Below are 7,274 nucleotides of genomic sequence, written 5' to 3'. Positions count from 1 at the left end.
TGCTTTAATCTTCACCAAAAAATCAGTAAAGCCCCTCTTATAGTTAATCACCATTTTACGCACAAGGAGGCTCTAACATGAGGAGGCCAAATGGCCAGTCGAGAAGATGACAGCATTGGCTAGTCACCAACCCTGAGTCAGGGACCCTGGACAGTTTGATCACGAGCATCATGTGATAGGAAGGACAATGGCTTTGGGCGCAAAGAGATCGTCCCTTCCATGGACATGGTCTGCAACGCACTTCCCACAGAGCGTCTCCATTTGAGTTGGACAGAACACTTGCAGCCCTTCCATTTGGTGTTCAAACCTGGAAAGGAGTTCAACCTTGGCAACCCAAGGAAAATAAAAACAAAAAGTCAAGGATGGAATTAGTGAAACGGTATCAAATGACTTCAAGACACAATCCCGATCACGATCACGAAATCCCATTAATCACCGATTTCTCGGGCGGGCTCAGTAACATCTCATTTCGTCCTTTCCCTGAGATCTTAGAAGTCTATCTCGACTCGTCCTCCTAACGATGTTGCACTGGGGGCTCTTCAGGGTCAGGGGAATGAGATCCAGCTTGTTACTGGATTTTGGATATGAATACACCATGGGAAGCTTGCAAGGCTGTCCCATGTGGGCAGGAAACTCTCAGAAGCTTGCCAGTTTTTCCCAGAGGGAAAAGTAGGTGAAAGATATTGTGCAGCCACAAAGCGGCCGCATGCTTCTAAGAGCTTGCTTTTAAGTCTCTCTCTGGATGTTGGCTGTTGACAGGATTACACACACCTGGGTTCCTCTACCGGTACCTTCATGCATGAGGCCTGTCCGAACGAACGTGTGGAGAGTGGCCTCCGGCATGGCTGTAGCTAGGTTCCGGTGGTCTTTGGCCGCCGGGAGCTCTGCTCGGGGTGGGGAGGGAAGCTGGAGCCCATCCCCTCCGAGGGGCCCCGGGGAAGACAGCCAGGCGTGCAGGCAAGAGATTCATTAATTTAATTTAATCCTTAACAGGACAAACGAAAATCCTAATCTGTTCTCAGTAGTTATGTGAGTGCTAGTAATAGTGATATCTGGGATATCTACAGCTGAGAATAAAACTGAGATGTGAGAGGCGACACAGGGGTAATGGTGCTAGCTTTAAGGTGACGCTGTGTGCAACAGCAAACCCAGATTTGACCCCTGGTCCCATATGTGATGCCCAGGCCACTGATAGAAGTGACCCCTGAGAGCAAAACCAAGATTAAGCCCTGAGTACTGGCGGCTCAAAAACCAAAGCAACTTAACAAACAGGACTGGAGAGATAATCCAGCAGGGAAGATGCTTGCCTTGCACACAGCTGACCTAGGTTCAATCCTTGGCACCAACCTATAGCACTCCAAGCCCACCAGAAATTATCCCTGAGCACAACTAGGTATAGCCAAAAACTAAAAACAATAAAAAAGTAATAGATGAGTTTGTCTAAATTATATTTGATATGTGTCAAAATATTATTAATGTTGTTTTATTTTATTATTTAATACTGGCAATAATTAATATTACCATTATTTTCATTGGCATAAGTATAATTAGCTATATACAAATGTTTTTGTAAGTTTAATGGTACAATCAAATAATTGAAGCATAAATAATATTAGTATGATTACATGGATAGTAATACATGTTATAAAATAAAAGCAAGGAAGTAGTTCCGTTAGTGTTATTTGGAACCATGAAAAGGGGGAAAAGGCCTAAAGGTTCAAAAAATCCAATAAAAGTTGATAATATTCATTTTGAATTTAGAATTTCAATGCAAAGGTTTACATATTTTATATATACATCCTCACACCATCCACTGAACAAGCCTAGAAAAATGACCGAGGGATACATCTAGAGCTCAGATTTCTTCCTGTTTTTCTGAGAGACACCAATTCAGCTTAGGAAAACGACAAATCCCGGATCTGGGGCAGGAAAGGTACTAACTGTGCCTGGAAGTCTTGTTACACCCGAAGGCAAGAACACCGCAATACTCCTGGTGTTATGACATGATTCTACTTGAAAAGGCTGCCATTGCCAAAGATGGGACGACTTGGGACCAGAGAGATAGTGCGGGAGGTATAGTGCTTGCTCTGCACACATCTGACCTAGTTAGGATCCCTGAGCACTGCCAGGAGTCACTCCTGAGCAGAGCTAAGAATAGCCTCTGAGCACTGCCAGGTGTGTCCTAAACCCTGCTACCACCCCCCAAAAAGATGGGATGACTTGAACGTAAAGAAGAATGAGGGCAAAGAATCAGAACCCAGTAAAGATATTAAAGCCCACCAGTTAGGGGTCCGAGCAATAGCACAGTAGGTAAGGCATTTGCCTTGCACGAGAATCAACCCAGGTTCAATCCCCAGCATCCCATCTGGCCCCCTGAGCCCCACCAGAAGTGCTCCCTGAGTGCAAAGCCAGGAGTAAGTTGTGAGCACCGCTGGGTCTGGCTCAGGAACAAAAACAAACAAAAAAAACCCCATCAATCAAAGTAACACTAAAGTAAACATCTCAGTGTTCACTTTTGGAGACTAAGAGATCAACTTATTATTGTGAATAAAGACAGTTGCCTTTTTTTTTTAGTTTAGTTATTTTGGGGGTCACACCCAGCAGTGCTCAGAGGTTGCTCCTAACTCTACACTCAGGAATTACTCCTGGCTCGGGGAACCACATGAAGTGGCATTAGGATTTTTCATGGCTCTAACTGATAAAATCTATCCCTCTTTTAGGAACGTTTTCCATCAGCACCTTGAATGTTCTCGCTGATGACCATTGCTTACACCCATCATTTGGCTAGAAGTTGCAAAATTGTGATAATTTAACACTTCCCATTTGCACTATGAGCTGAAATTAAAGAGTAATTTTTATTCACCCACTGTTTGTCTAGGCTAGAATACAATTTGTGTAAAAAAGATAAGATCATTTCCTATGGGGTTGGAGTGACAGTACAGCGGGCAGGGAGCTTATCTTACATGCAACTAACCAGGGTTCAGTTGTTGGCAAAACATATGGTCCCCCACACCCCACCAGGAGTGATCCGTGAGCACGGAGCCAGGAGTAAGCCCTGAGCACCACTGGGTATCCGCGCGCACGCTTGCGCGCACACACACACACACACACACAGAAATCTTAATGCCACTGAAAGAAGCACTCTGATAGGATACAATGTGTTTCCTGCTGAAGTGCAATAGGAAATCTCTATCCCTACCACAGTCTCATAGGGAAAAAACCTGAACTTCAGTGATCGTTCAATTTATTAGGGCATTTGCCTTGCACGCAGCCAACCGTGTTCAATCCTCAGCATCACATATGGGCCCCTGAGGTTTGCCAGGAATGATCCATCAGTACAGAACCAGGAGTACACCCTGAGTGTCACCAAGTGTGGCCCCAAAACAAAATAAAAAAAAAAAACAAGAAACAGAACCTGAAACTGGTCAAGCCCTTGCTCCAATGATAAATTTATAAAGGGATGAAAACATAATTAAATACACTCTGGATTCAAGAAGAAAGACCCAGAATGTGGGAAGTTGTATCAGATAAATGAGCTCATGGTTCAATAAATAAATGGCAAGGGTTAAAGGGAAATGAGAACCTAGAAAAGAAAAGAAACATATCAAGCGAAGAAATGAGTTGACCTTCTTTGGCTCCTCATTTCCACACAACTGTGAAGAAGCCAGAAAGCGGAGAGAGAAAATCAGGAAATGAGGCTATTAAAGAATTACTGGAGGCATCATTAGGTGTGACATTGTGGTGATGGAAGTAAAGAAGAATCCTGATGTCAGAAATACATACTGAAACATTCACATATTTAAGTGATAGGGTGCCTGGGGGTCCCTTTTAAATAACTCACTGGTAGTCTTGAATAGGGAGCCGGAGATGCAAAAGGACTTATAAGTGAATGACAAATAGCCTTATAAGTGTATTGAAGGATGCTGTATAGTTAGTTTACTTTATTATCCTGGGTCTTCGGAGCACACCTAAAAAAAAAATAATGACAAAACAAAAAATAGCTGGAGAGATAACATAGGGGGTAAGGTGCTTGCATGTGGTTGACCCAGGTTCAATCTCTGGCACCCCAGATGGTCTCCCGAGTAACTCCTGCAGTGATCCCTGAGCACAGAGCCAGGAGTAAGCACTGAGCATCCTGCTGACAAAATGAGGTGGTGAGAATAGCAGAATCAGATCCCCACAATGTGAGAGTCGCCCCAGGGCGGCCGTGCAGAACACAAGGACACTGCTGTTTGCTTAGAGCCAGCTCTCTGGTCGGTCGAGGCAGGGACAGTCTGGCAGGCGTCGTCCAAAGGAGTCTTTAACCTCGACACCAAAGATAACATAAAAACAACCCTACCAAGGTATTATGTTTCCTTAAAACACTGTCACTGCGACACAAATATTCTCAGATGGGAGATGGATCCAGAAGGTTCAAAATAAGCCCATGAAACCCCCCTCCCCCAGGGAGACCATGGAAAAGCACAAAATAATTGTTATTTTCACCAAGCATAAAATGTAAAAATAATTGTTCTCAGCCCATAGGAAAATCTGAGAACCCAAGAGACCAATTGTTGTAGATTTTCCAGTGCTTCCTCTCAAGACATTGTCTAAACTTCCTTTCCAGGGATATTCTTCATCTGGTAATTAAAAAAAATAGCAGGGGGAAATCATCTTTTGACCATGAAGAGGACTATACAGCATATTAAAACTGCTACGAGGACTGGAGCAATAGTACAGCAGGTGGGGCACTTGCCTTGCATGTGGCTGACCCAGGATCAATCTCTGGCACCTCATACAGTCCCCTGAGTACCTCCAGAAATAATTCCTGAGTGCACATCCAGGAATATGCCCTGAGCACTGCTGGATGTAGCCAAAAATAAAAACAAAGCAGAAGTAATGTAAATCCAGGAGCAGAATTAAAACCTGAAAGTGATTGTGAATCTTTATAGAATTAGAGAATCAAACAATCTCACTTAGTGGAGAAATATTTTTCAAAATTATAAGTTTTTCAAACTCATAAGTCCACCTTACCAAAATGCTACACAATAAGTTCATTCATTTCCATCATCAATGTACATCATCTTCATGACTCCTAAACTCATTTAGAAGTCTAAACTCTGTGATATCCAGTGAGTCTTTTGCTTTCTGTACTGAACAGCAAGACTAGCCCGGGAATTGCTATCGAGTAGGACAGTTTAATCTGATGTGTTTAATCAGGGTGTTTCCACCTGATCCTATAGCTCTATCTTCCCCCTCTCATCAGCAAAGAGGTGATACTGGTAAAGTTTATTTCTCTTGAATGAAATCTAATTAGAAAACTGTGATCTCACAGAGCAGACTCTTCCGACTGTCTCTGTACTAGGAAGAAAATTAAAATGGAGTCCACAGGGCTCTAGACAGCCAATGAGGCCAAGGAGGGATCACTCTTCTTGGTTGGAACAGGCCTCTCGAGACACGAATGTCATCTTTGCATTAACATTTGCTTTCCCATGAACAATATTTGCAGCAGCCTAATAAAAGGCTGTTTATACACTTTCAGGTCTAGAGTCAATATTGGAATGAAACAAAAGCACTTGATTTTGGTTTCATGACAGAAAGGGAATGTAACTGCTCCCAACAGTGACACAGGAGAAGTAGGTGTGACCAATGTGGATGGTGAAAGCCAGGGAGGAAAGTTAGAGAGACCGGATCACGAGATCATAAGATGTGAGTTCCACGTGCACCATGCACTATTGCAGAAATAACTGAGATTAACTTTTTTTAAAAAAAGAACAATTTTAAGAACTATAAAATAATCCCTAAGTTGGGGCCGGAGCGATAGCACAGCGGATAGGGCATTTGCCTTGCACATGGCCGACCCAGGTTCGATCCCCGGCATCCCATATGGTCCCCCAAGCACTGCCAGGAGTAATTCCTGAGTGCAAAGCCAGGAGTAACCCCTGAGCATCGCTCGGTGTGACCCCAAAAAGCAAATAATAATAATAACAACAACAACAATAATAATAATAAAAGTAATCCCTAAGTAAATAAAAAGGCACCCAGGCAGATTTTTATTTCACATTGTGCATAGACAGGTGAGAATCCCATCACAGTGATTGACTATGGAGAAAAGGGACAAGAAGTCAGAATCTGAGTGAAAGGGCATGAATAACTGCACAAGTATGAACAGAGACAAGTGGGGTGTCCACGGCCAGCAGCTTCAGCGCCCCAGAGCCTGAGAGTCTATGAAAACCTCAGCTAAGGACTTTGCAGCCACTTACTCCACTTTGTGAAAAGTAAGGAGGAACATTCATGGCACAGAATCAGTGAGGGCTGCAAACCAGCTCCCCTTTCCACTTCCCTTCCGAGAGCCCCTTAGTACCTGCCCATCCAGGCCTGGCATCCATATTTTTCCCGCCTTCCCAATGACTCTCAGGCCAGGAAGGGGGTGGTGTGGAGGACCCCAGCATTGAAACATTTGGATTCTGGTACAATGATCCCTTTCAACACCCCCTGCAGCCCCCACCACCAAAAACCATGGTTCCATGTCTAGCTGCCACGAAGACGCTAGAGATAGTTGAATGCACGTGAATAAAGAAGGGACTCGAGCACTGGCAACTCCAGACATCCCCGCTCCCACACCTACCGGTGTTCTAGGAAAGCTTTATTGGGTAGCCACTCCTCAATTTATTTATTTATTTATTTATTTACTTATTTACTTATTTTTTGCTTTTTGCTTTTTGGGTCACACCTGGCTCGATGCACAAGGGTTACTCCTGGCTCTGCACTCAGGAATTACCCCTGGCGGTGCTCAAGGGACCATATGGGATGCTGGAAATCGAACACGGGTCGGCTGTGTGCAAGGCAAATGCCCTACCTGCTGTGCTATCGCTCCAGCCCCTCAATTTATTAAAAATTCCCAGCTCCCCCCCACAAAGTCTTTGAATTGCCCCAACACACACACACACACACACACAAAGAGCCGACCAAACACACACTGAACACAGTTTTTGATTTTCACTTGAGTAAGTTAGAAAAAACAAAATGGCAGCGTAAAGGCAAGAAGTCATCATGGTGGTTTTGTAATTAGTTGCATTATTGTGAAATCCTTTTTGGTAGGCTAAATCTACTGAGAGAGTTTCGTGCCCACATGGGAGAGACTGGCAAACTCCCCGTGGCATACTCATTCATATGCCAAAACCAGTAACAATGATGAGTCTCATTCCCCTGACCCCGAAAGAGCTTCCAATGCGGCACCATTGGAAAGGATGAGTAAAGAGAGACTTCTAAAATCTCTGGGCTAGGACGAATGG

Source organism: Sorex araneus, chromosome 1 (genome assembly GCF_027595985.1).
Source record: "Sorex araneus isolate mSorAra2 chromosome 1, mSorAra2.pri, whole genome shotgun sequence".
NCBI lineage: Eukaryota > Metazoa > Chordata > Mammalia > Eulipotyphla > Soricidae > Sorex > Sorex araneus.
Note: the sequence above shows the minus strand (reverse complement) of the source record.